Consider the following 12,493-nt stretch of genomic DNA (forward strand, 5'->3'; position numbering starts at 1 on the left):
ACTCTTACTAGCCAGCACACACCAGTGGTCGACCAGTTGAGTGGTACCACCCACCAGCCACACTGCTGTGTGAACTACCTGATTCATGACGGGACCATCCCTCCAGTTCCACTGCTGTAACCAACTTCTTCAAACTCAGTTAACTTAGTGTGCGTAGATTTCGCTTCCTTCCTGTAGCCCTTTGTCGGAAAGCTGATTAGAAGCTCTGCGGTCATGGGCAGGAAAGGATGTGCCAAAGGGTGTGTTTTACCCGTCATGATTGGGTGGAAAGCCAACTTCTTCATCGGGTACCCCCAAAACATCATTATTTGCAAATTATTCTTCTTGGGCCATTCAGTGTCTCCAAAGGAAGTTTCGTCCTGTCTCCTGTTCGAGAAATATGCTGCAGACCGCCGGTGTCTGGGGGGCAGAGCAGGTGAAAGGTGCTGGGGGATCTCACCGTTCGGTGAGCAGAATGCACCCCTTCCCGCTCTCTGCCACAGCCCCACTTTCTGTCCTGCCTGCGCCCACATCTAGTTCAATTTCTCCAGAAAATAACCTCACTGTGGGTTGGGAGATGGGCAGTTCCCTGGCTAATTGTCTGATCCAATTAGTCTGGAGTGTGGTTTGACCATCTGGAATTTTTTAAAACTCCCAGGTGATTCTAACATTCAGTCAATGCTTGAAACCACTGCCTTAAAGTAACACGTCCCAAATGTCAGTTATTTGCCTACCATCTTGCTGAACGATGATCTACTTACAATTTTCTTTAAATGAATTTGTCTTTTAACTTAAATTTTATTTTCAAAGGAAGTGTCGTATCATTAGTGTAAATGGAAAACTAGTCTACCCCTTGCCAAGACCAACCTAAACTTATAAAAGAACAATGCAACCCTCTCCTCGCTTCCCTCAGCCTCCTTTGTTTTACCTTATAACACTTGTCACCACCTGAAATATTGCATATTTTATTCTCCCCTAGAATATAGGCTCCGTGAGCACAGAGGCTCCTGTTGGCTTTGCCCAGGGTAGCATTCTGCATCACCTGAAACTAAACTGGCACAGTGTAAGCTCTTGGTAACTCTTGTTAAATAAGGACATAAATAAAGGAAGCCATAAATAAATAAATGAAAACAAACAAGGTTATTAATTCCAGCTAGATAGAGCTACTGCAGGATGACTACTAAGCCTGCAGCCTGCTCTCGCCCTTAATAAATTAGACAGAGGTGTTAAAGACCTTTCTACTCCTAACTGAGACTTTCTCCTTGACTATTCAAAGGACTAAATAAGAATTGGACATGCATGTGTTTATTACTGATTTGTCAGTACCTAGAAACAGTGTCAGGCACCTTATAGGAGCTCAATAATATTTTGTAATGCATGAAAAGAGACGCAGTGTTAGCCATTGCTAGTCACTGCACAGCTGAAAATCACCAGCCTTCCCATCTCAATCTCTGGAAGGTATTGCCTCAAGTCATCCTGACAGACAGTCCTGATACCCAGGAAGCACATCCTCCTATTTTTGCAGCCAACACAACCTCTAGGAATAATGTCCCCCTCACTCCTCTCAGGTATATCCAAATTGAGGTGGGCCAGACCATTGTTTCATCCTTCACATTGACAAACCTCTCTCCATGTGTTACCGAAAATGGGGTCTGGCTCCTCACCACTCAAAAGCCAATACTCGCGAGGCAAGGCTGGTGGAAAGGAAAGTTTGCTTTATTTCAGAGGCTGGCAACTAGTGGAGAGGGCGGACTCATGTCCAAAGGCCGACTCCCCCAGTTGTCGGCCTCCGAAATGAAGCAAACTTTCCTTTCCACCAACCTCTTCTCCCGAGTATTGGCTTTTGAATGGTAAGCAGCCGGACCCCACTTTTGGTTACACGTGGAGGTTTGAAACCACATGAAGCGCATTTGATGGTGTAGCGTTTTTTTTTTTCCTTTTTTTTTTTTAACCCCATGTATCCTAAAGACCTCACTGTCATTCAAGTGAGTACAACCCCAGGCTAGTTACACATCCAATACGATGCTGACCTCAACTACAGTGAAACCCGGCTAACCATGTTTCCTGTAAGAGCAGCTAAGTAACCAAGGTAATCCCAATCATTCAGTCCACTCACACCAAGGCAAAAGCCATTGAGAGCTGGGCTCAGGATGGAACCAACCATTCATGACAAGATTTCTGAAAGACAGCTCCCTCGTCTGGCCATCTTCGTCCCCGTGGAGCTATTCACACAACGAATTGGAAACAAGCACATGGCTTAGGTCGACATCTTTATTTAAACACCCTCTCCCATATTCCACCTGATTATCTCACCCCACAAGGGGAGAGGGGACCACAGTAAAGTACTTAAAGAACAATCCTGAGGGACGCTCTTTTCTGCAAATGTTCACTCCTCTCCGCTGAGCAGGTTGCTCTCCTGCTCTGATTCACCCCATCCTGCTCCAGAGGCACAGGTGGGCTCACCTTCCACAATCTGAATGCACAGTGAGGCTCGTAAAAGAGGCATGAGAGAGGTAGACAGGGCAAGAGGAACCCAGGGGAACTGAGAGATATTACATCTGAGCAAAGGAAACTCCTCGTAGCTTTCCTGTATTTTCCAGGACTGCCTAAGATCTGAAACCAAAGGCTGGGAAACAGGAAAAGAAAAAGCAGTGAGATTAGCCACAGTTTCCTGCAATACTGTTAATGAAGGTCACAAGAGCACTGTTTGATACTACATGGAATTCAGCACCAAAAAAATGCAGTTAGAAAATAACATGCTACGTGCCAGGCATTGTTCTAAGGACTTTACATACTTTCTAAATTCTTCTTTACTCCTAAATACTTCAGGGAGCATTTCCTAAAAACAAGGACATTCTCTTACATTACCACAGTAAATTTTTCAAAATAAAAAGTCTAACAAAGTTATAATACGGTTACCTAATCTCTGGCCCTGAATCAAGTTTGGCCCGCTGTCCCACTCCAATTGGTAAAAGCAATCACACGCTGCGTTAAGTTGTCATGGTCTCTCTCGTCTCTTTTACCCTGGACCGTTCCTGAGTCTTCATTTATCTTTCATGACGCTGACCTTCTTGAAGAGTTCAGGCCCTGTTATGTTTTAGAATATCCCTTAATTCAGGTTTGTCTGATGCATCCTCACAATCAGATGTAGGTTATGTATTTTTTTTGTCAAGAGTCTCACAGAAGGGATGCTGTGTGCTTAGTGCATTACACTGGGAGCCATGGTGATTGACGTCATATAGTCTACGTCATTTAATACCTCACCACGATCCAAAGGGTTAATCTCCTCCTCCTCTTTCTCTTCTTGTTCCCATTTTACAGAAGATCACACTGAGATGTAGAGATGCTAAGTAACCTCATTAAAGGTGAAATAAGTGATGCAAGTTGGGATTTGAATCCAGGCAATGAGGCTCCAGGGTGTATGCTCTGAACCACTGATTTATGCTGCCTCTCCAAAGGCCTCTGCTGAGTTTTCTCTCAGAGGTGGCATGGGTTTCAATGACACCATTAACACAACGTTAGAAACAAGTCTCCTAATTATATGCCAAGCACTGTGCCAACACGGTGCTTTACACGTATCGTCTTATTTAATGCTTTCAGTATCCCTTTGATGTAGTTCTGCCAGCACACCCACTCGAGGGTGAACGCACAGGCTCCACAGAACAGAGGGGAGAAGCGGGGCTTCCAGTTCGGGTCTGACCTCACCACCTGGATGCCCAAGCTCTGGATGCTCTTAGCTTCTGCCACGCATGCTCTGCTGCTTTGCAACCAGGAAGAGGACAGCTCCTGGGTTTTCATAACCACTGGTTACACAGTCCTAAGAATTTCCTAACGCTGGCCTTCGGTCTTCACAATACAGTGAAATCATCTGATCTTCTCTGGCAGAGGAGCCAGGGTAGGTGCGGCTGGGGGACTGGTCTGGGGCTGGAAGATCCACCAGTGTCTCCGAAAGAGCCCCGGAAGTTCAATTTGTTCTCAAGGTGAAGAGAAAACTGGAGACTTGAGACACAAGGCCAGGTCAACACGAGCAAGAGTCAGGAGGAAAGCCCAAGTCAAGGGCAAGACAGAGCAAAGAGGTCCAAGAACATTGCTACAATAGCTGCAGCCCGTTCTGATTCATCTCTGGCTAATAGGTTTCCTAGGTGTATCTGTTGAGCTTAAAGGTACAGGGTAGACGTATAAGAAATCCACCAAAAATGATCATAGAAAAGAGAACCACCTTCCTCCCATGTAAAATAGAAGAACCTGCTTTACTGATTGTCCCTTAAACTATCCATACATTGTTCTTCAATAGCTTGTACTAATTTTGCTAGATAACACGTTTGTCTCACAAATGAGACGTGGTTCAAGTACTTCTCCCAAACTCCTTTCCTCTTAAATTTAGGGCATTCACATTTCATGTCTTCAACTGCTTCCATCACAACCATTTGCTCCTGCAAATAAAGGTACAGTGAGGTCGTGACTGACAAGAAAAAATGTTTGGTGTTTCTCATCCAGACTCAGTCCTATTTATTGATGACCTTCTCAAAGATTATGATGTGGAGTTGACTTCTGAATGTTAAGCATATGCTTGTTTAATGCCAATGATCTATTTTTGAACACTCAAAATATTTTTAAAATAGTATAAGTTGCAAGTGTGCTCTGTTTCATGGGAAATAAAATTCAACTCCTGTTTATATACTGATATATAAACATTTCAGTAGACGAGGATTCTTCTAGCCTCAGAAGGATTCACTGCCTTTCCATTAGTGAATACTCTGACAGCATTTAAAATTAGATTTGATCTACATGACACTTTTCAGGAAAATGGGTATTAAATAAAAGAAGAAAAACCTATAGCTTCAAGAAAAAGCCATAATCATTTGCTAGTATCACTGATTTCATAAAAAAATTTAAAAATAATTTATAATATTAGCCAACAAAACTACAATACAACCCCTATGAACCAAGCATTACTTCTTTTAGGACACGTGTGAGAAAATGTTTAATTTCCAAGTTAGAGGCAGAACTGGAGTTTTAGACCTTGTACTTTTATGAAAGCATATGCTACTACATGAGGATATTGGTTATTTTTATCAGAAAGAAAAATGTAACAAACGTGGAAGACTAATGTAAGGACAGGAACGTGTTGCTAATCTTGCTGTGTATCGCTTCACCCTTGATGGGCTCTTTGAATTTGAAGCCAAGGTAAATGTAAGCTTGTAACCACCCCTGCAGGCAGGAGAAGTTTTGTAGGTGCTTTGGGATGAGGTCTGGGGAAGTCCTAGACCAGGAAGAAAATCCTGAGGTGCCTGAGATTTCTCTTACATCCTGCTTGTCATAAACACCCCTTTAGAAAAGCAAATGGGCTCCTCACGTAATCTCATGAACTAGACCTGCAGGAACCACAAGGGCTCTGTTGCAGCTTGTCCATCAGACAGGTATGTGCGGGCATGGAGACCAAGGGTGAGGCTGCAGGAACCCGAAGCAGAACATAGGCTGATGAACGTAAAACTAATACGCTTTTCTATTGATATGCATTAGACAAATGTATAACTGGAACATCACAACCACGATTTTATGGACAATATTGCTTAAGATGAGGAAGGTATTTATTTATTTATTATAAAATATTGGCTATATTCCCTGTGCTGTACAATATATCTTTGTAACTTATTTTATACATAGTAGTTTATACCTCTTAATCCCCTGCCCCTGTTTTGCCCCTCCACCCCCCACTAGTAATCACTAGTTTGTTCGCTATATCTATGAGTCTGTTTCTCTTTTGCTATGTGCATTCGTTTTATTTTTTTAGATTTCACATATAAGTGATAACATACAGTATTTGTCTTTCTCTGTCTGACTTATTTTACTAAGCATAATACTCTCCAGATTCAACCATTTTGTCGCAAATGGCAAAATCTCATTCATTTTTATGCCTGAGTAGTATTCCATTGTATATATATATACCACATCTTCTTTATCCATTCATTTATTGATAGACACTTAGGTTGTTTCCATATCTTGGCTTTTTTAAATAACGCTGCTATGAACATTGGGGTGCATGTATCTTTTAGAATTGGGGTTTTCATTTTCTTCGGATATATAACTGGGAGTGGAATTGCTGGATCATATGGTAATTCTATTTTTAGTTTTTTGAGGAGCCTTCATGCTGTTTTCCACAGTGGCTTCCCCAATTTGCATTCTCCCCAACAGTGTACAAGGATTCCCCTTTCTCCACATCCTTGCCAACATCTGTTGTTTGTGGTCTTTTCGACGATAGCCGTTCTGACAGGTGTGAAGTGGCATCTCATTGGGTTTTGATTTGCATTTCTCTGATGATTAATGATGTTGAGCATCTTTTCATGTGTCTGTTGGCCATCCATATGTCTTCTTTGGAAATATATCTATTCATGTCTTCGGCCCATTTTTTGAGTTGTTCGTTTTTTGATATTGAGTTGTATGAGCTGTTTATATATTAATATACTGATATTAGCTGTTAATATACTGATATTAATCCCTTATCAGTCATATCATTTGCAAATATTTTCTCCCATTCAGTAGGTTGTCTTTTCATTTTGTCCATGGTTTCCTTTGCTGTGCAAAAGCTTTTAAGTTTAATTAAGTAGAAGGTACTTAAAGAACAGAGTTAATTAATTCATTGTATCTTGGACTTCAGGTACATAGAAGTGGATTCGTTATGCTTAGATTATAACCCATTCTCAGTACTGGTTCATATATAGTCCACTCCAGTAATTTTGGTAAAGGTGGGGTAGGGGGACTTTTCATTTTTTATTTTTTGCAATTCAATGATTTTTCATAGATTTGCACAACCATCACCAAAATCACTTCTAGAACATTCCATCACCCCAAACAAGCCCTGTACCCATTAGCAGTCACTGCCTATTTCCTCGCCTACATCCCCAACCTAGGTACCAGTAACCCACTTTCTGTCTGTTTGTACCTATTCTGGACATTTTGTATAACTGAATCATACAGTATGTGGTATTTTGTGACTCACCTCGTTTACTTAGCATAATGTTTTCAAGACTCATCCGTGTTGTAGCATGTATCAGTACTGCATTTATTTTTATTGCTGAATAAAATTCTATTATATCTCTTTTTTTTTTTTTTTTTTGCGGTACGCGGGCCTGTCACTGTTGTGGCCTCTCCCGTTGCTGAGCACAGGCTCCGGACGCGCAGGCTCAGCGGCCATGGCTCACGGGCCCAGCCACTCCGTACCGGGGCACGAACCCGTGTCCCCTGCATCGGCAGGCGGACTCTCAACCACTGCGCCACCAGGGAAGCCGGATATATCTCATTTTATTTATCCATTCATTAGTTGCCAGACATTTGGGTTGTTTCCATTTTTTGACTATTATGAAGAATGCTGCTGTGAACATTCATGTACAAGATTTTGAGTGGACGTATGTTTTCATGACTCTTGGGCATTTACCTTGGAATGGAAACGCTGTGCCATATGGTAATTCTATGTTTAAACTTTTGAGGAATTGCCAAACTGTTTTCCAAAGCAAAGTATATGAGGGTTCCAGTTTCCCCGCATCCTCACCAGCACATATTGGTCAAGTTGACACATGAAATTAACCATCACAGTCTACTGCATTAAGCTTGCAGGGGTGTGGGTCGGCTGCCTTCTATACTGAGAGATGGGTGGAATGATGGTCTGGGGTAACCATGTGGTTCTAGGTCATGTTCGTATCTGAATTGGCTATAAAAATGGGACAGTCAAGGTGGCACTTTAGGGTATTACTCTAACACCTTCAATATTCTGTGCTAGAACTTCCTGAAAAGCTGATTTTCTCCCACTCTCTGCTTAATCCACACCATTAAGGCAATAAATTTAAGGCAAAGATTGTCCACATCCTTAGTGGCACCCCAACTCCAACGTGGCGTTATGAAATCAGTTGAATGCATGATAAAAAAATAAGAGGAAAGGATTTTAGAAACATCACTTGAATCATTTTATCTGCTTAAGGGACAAGGTTATTACCTGATACAATTAAGTTAAAAGTGAGATTACTATTGTGGAACAATATGTAATTTGCCTAGAAATCAAGAGATGATGTCAGGGTCTTGTACCTCAGATACCTGAAAAATGTTCAGTGCTTGTCTTTTACATTTTAATGTACAATGGCTTTCTATTCATTTCACCCAGGCACACCAACCGGTGACTCACAGATAGGAGGCTCCTTTGCTCCAGGTCTGCTCTCAACCTACCTGTGTCAACAAGAGACTGCCAGGCAGTTAAGAGCAATGAAACTTGTGAAGACAAAATGATCTCTTAGAAAAGCCTTCTATGGGAATGAAATCAGTGTCTTGAAGAGACATCTGCACTCCCGTGTTCATTGCAGCATTATTTACAAAAGCCAAAATAGGAAAACAGCCCAAGTGTCCACTGATGGATGAATGGATGAAGAAAATGTGATATATACACAATGGAACATTACTCAGCTATAAAAAAAGAAAGAAATTCTGCCACTTGTGACGACGCAGATGAACGTGGAGGACATTATGGTAAGTGAAGGAAGCCAGGCAGAGAGAGACAAATACTGTATGATCTCACTCATATGTAGAATCTAAAAAAAAAAAAAAGCTGAACTCATTGAAACAGAGTAGAATGGTGGTTGTCAGGGTCTAGGGGGTGGGAGAAATGGGGAGATGTTGGTCAAAGGGTACAAACTTTCAGTTATGAGATGAGTAAGTTCTGGAGACCTAATGTACAGCAGCATGGTGACTACAGTTAACAGTACTGTAAGGTATACTTGAAATCTGCTGAGACAGTAGATCTTAAGTGTTTTCACCACCAAAAAAAAAAAAAAAAGAAAGAAAAGAAAAAAGAAAAGATAAAGAAAAGGTAACTACATGAAGCGATGTGTTCATTAACTTGATTGTGATGTGATAGTCATTTCACAATGTACCTGTGTATCATCACATAGTACACTTTAGATATATACAATTTTATTTGTCGATTATACCTCAGTAAAGCTGGAAGGGAAAAAAAGAAAAGCCTTTTTGTGGGCATTCTAGTTGTGAAGTACCCATGGTCCAGAGGAGAAGCTTCACAGAGAGCAGATGAGAGGTGGCCTGGGGTGGTGTGCAGTGGGGTGAGGACTGGCTTTCAAAGGGCGCAGGAAAGGGCTTCCCTGGTGGCGCAGTGGTTGAGGGTCCGCCTGCCGATGCAGGGGACGCGGGTTCGTGCCCCGGTCCAGGAAGATCCCACATGCCGCGGTGCGGCTGTGCTCGTGAGCCATGGCCACTGAGCCTGCGCGTCCGGAGCCTGTGCTCCGCAACGGGAGAGGCCACAACAGTGAGAGGCCCGCGTCCAGCAAAAAAAAAAAAACCAAAAATAAAACAAAGGGCGCAGGAAAATTCTGGAGTTATTTGATGGAGGTGATGGTTCCACAGACTTATCTGAAACTCATCAAGTTGTACATTTAAATATATACAGTCCATACTTCATCAATCAAACCTCAATAAATCTAAAAGATTTCAGAGGGGGAAAAAAGACTTAAAAATCTTACAGACCTCTTATCATCTGCACTTAAGGTATTTGCCAGGAACCCCATCTTGACTTACTGTCAAAAGCCTGGTTGAACTGGGTGATATCTGAGAAGGTCAGGCCAAGGGAATACTAGCCATCCATTTGCTCATGTTCCAATCAGCAAAAGTAAAACGTTTGGACCACATAAGCCTGGTGCTTCATCGAAATGTCCTCACTTTCACATAATGTTCTCAATTATTTTTAGTCAAAATTTGATAATGTGAATATTATTTTTTTGCAAAAAAATAAAACAGAAACAAGAAAGGAAGGGGAAAAGGAAGAAAGAAGGAAATTTATGATAGCTAGAATAATGGTCCTTCAAAGATGCCCACATCCTAATCTCTGGACCCTGTGAATATGTTACCTTACATGGCAAAGGGGAATTAAGGTTGCAGATGGCATTAAGATTGTTGATCAGCTGACCTTAAAACAGGCAGATTATTTGGATTATCCAACAATCCAATTACCACTGCTAGGCCAAATGTAATCCCAAGAGCCCTTAAAAGTGGAAGCAGGCGGGACTTCCCTGGTGGTGCAGTGGTTAAGAATCCGCCAAAGCAGGGGACACAAGTTCGGGCCCTAGTCCGGGAAGATCCCACATGCCACAGAGCAACTGTGCCGGTGCACCACACTACTGAGCCTGTGCTCTAGAGTCTGCGAGCCACAAGTATGGAGCCCACGTGCCACAACTACTGAAGCGTGCGCACCTAGAGCCCATGTTCCGCAACAAGAGAAGCCACCGCAATGAGAAGCCCAAGCACCGCAACGAAGAGTAGCCCCCGCTCGCCGCAACTAGAGAAGGCCCGTGCACAGCAACAAAGACCCAACGCAGCCAAATAAATAAATTTATTAAAAAAAAAAAAACACAACAGTGGAAGCAGGAGACAGATGTGAGTATGCAGAAAGGCACAGAATGGTGCACAGAATTGCTGGCTTTGAAGACAGAGGACATGGCCGGGAGCCGGGGGATGTGGGCACCCTCTAGAAGCATGAGCGTCCCCTAGAGCTGCCAGAAGGAACACAACCCTGCCAACTCCTTGATTTTAACCCAGTAAAATCCATTTCGGACTTTTGGCCCCCAGAACTATGAGATAATAAACCTGTGTCGTTTCCAGTCACTAAGTTTGTGGTACTACATTACGATAGCAATAGAGAACTACTACAGAATCCTTCAAGTGAGGTAAAAATAGCACTGGCTTCAGTTATTCACACAGTCATTTAACAAATATTCAAAACTTTCCCTGGGCAAAGCATTGTGTTGGGAACAGAGTAGGTATACGTGGAAATGAAATCTGTACCTGGTACCCACGAATGCAAGAGCCAGGCAACAGTTAGATACCGGGGAAAGCGCAGGGAGAGGTACCACCCAAGATGGGACAAAGAATAAGGGATTTTCGGTCCCCTTTAGCTGAGAACACTTGCAGGGCCCGCCCGACTCTTCCCTCACAAACTGTCATATTTTGCGGTCCAGCCTTGGGTGAGGGCTTTTTTCATCACTTCTCCCCTATCTCAGAGAAATGGAAGATACTTCCATTCCCACCTGCATCTTAGGTTTCGGGTCCTTTCCTCCAGCTATAAACGTGCCGAGAGCATTAGCGAACCTCAGCCAAAGCTGGAAACTACAGCCGGCCACGAGAGTGTGCACGTGAGGTGACTGCAATTTTTTTTTTTTTCCTGCCAAACCAGAATTAGCCGGTATAGGAATGAACGAGCATGGAGATTTGAAATTGCACGGATTGGAAGGAAGCTCAGGTTAGGTTCGGGCACCTCCAAACGCACCCTTTTTAAAACCACACGGACTGAGGCCTCGAGCTCCAAGCTCCACAAAACGGAGCTGGCCCGGCAGCGAGCGGCAGAGGCGCCGGGAGCCCGCACAGCGCGCCGAACCGGGCGGAGCGCAGAGCCGCGGGCACCGGCACCTCCAGAATGATAGGCGACGTTGCCACAAATCTCTCCGCCCAGCCGCTCAGGGGGCTCCGAGGGAAACAGCAAGTTCGGGGATCGGGGCGGGGAGCCCAGTGAGGCCGCCGCCCCGAGGGCTGCGGACAGTGAGTATCCCGGGCCGCGCTGCATCGCGGGCCCGGGGATGGAGCTGCGCCGGGGGCATCTTGGGCTGCGGTGGCCGCTGCGCCCTAGCCGCCCGGGAAGCGGCGGTGCGGGCCCGGGGCCTGGTAGGGGAAGGCGTCCAGAGGGTCGAGGGCAGGGCTGAGCAGAGGCGCGGTGGTCCCGCCCAGGCCGCCCGCCGGGGTGCTACGGAACCGCTGGCGAGGCCACCTCGGGGCGGGCGGGCGGGCGCGCCGGGGCGGAACGTGGGCACGCGCCGCGCTCCCACTGCGGCCAGGGCCCCGCGCGCGTCGTCCAGGGCGCACGGCGCCCCTCGGAATCCCCGCCCGACCCCAGAGGCGCGCTGGTTCCCGCGTCCAGCCTCGCTCCCGCCTCCTCTCCCGGCCCGCGTTAGCCACTCGCACTAGCAGTGCTGGGGCGGAGAGGGGGAGACCCGGGCGGGGGCGGGGCGGCTGCGGGACTTCTGGGGGTGCGGGATGCCTCCCCGCGCAGGCCGCCGGGACTGCGATCGGCCTCGCTTCCCCGCGGAGCTGGGGAGTTCCGGGCGCGCGGGATGCCCGGGATGGGGGCCAGGGGTCTCGGGGTGCCGGGGAAGGGGGAGCACACAGCGCCCGGGAGGGGGCTCCGGGGCGGCGGAGGCGGCGCTCGAGAGATGAGGGTTGGCGCGGAGGCCGGATCGCCGTGGGCCAGCCCAGGGCGTGCGGACGCTTGTACCCCAGAGCGGTTCTGATCAAGGCCCCTTGGGGAGGAAAGGAGAGACTGAAATGGGGCTAGGGACCCGGGGCGGCCATTTCGGGGCTAGACGCCGCCAAGGCCACTGACGGTGTTTTAGGAGCTCAATTCTGCTTACCAATTAATTAAGCCGTTTTCCTTCTGCGGAAAAGTTGATCCAGGCTCTCATTAGCAAGG

At 45.6% G+C, this 12,493-nt stretch overlaps 1 protein-coding gene across 4 annotated transcripts in view; it reads left to right on the forward strand.

Moving 5' to 3' along the window:
* Positions 1 to 5,420: 5,420 nt before the first annotated feature.
* Positions 5,421 to 12,493, forward strand: part of SLC16A14 (solute carrier family 16 member 14) — a 35,392-nt gene continuing 28,319 nt past the window's right edge. For 2 of the 4 annotated variants that reach the window (XM_019923499.2, XM_019923495.3), the window contains exon 1: positions 11,279 to 11,568. The gene's annotated coding sequence lies outside the window, so the exon portion shown is untranslated. The other 2 variants (XM_019923496.3, XM_019923498.3) reach the window with 2 other exon arrangements.

The sequence above is a fragment of the Tursiops truncatus genome, chromosome 7 (assembly GCF_011762595.2).
Source record: "Tursiops truncatus isolate mTurTru1 chromosome 7, mTurTru1.mat.Y, whole genome shotgun sequence".
In the NCBI taxonomy this organism is placed as follows: domain Eukaryota; kingdom Metazoa; phylum Chordata; class Mammalia; order Artiodactyla; family Delphinidae; genus Tursiops; species Tursiops truncatus.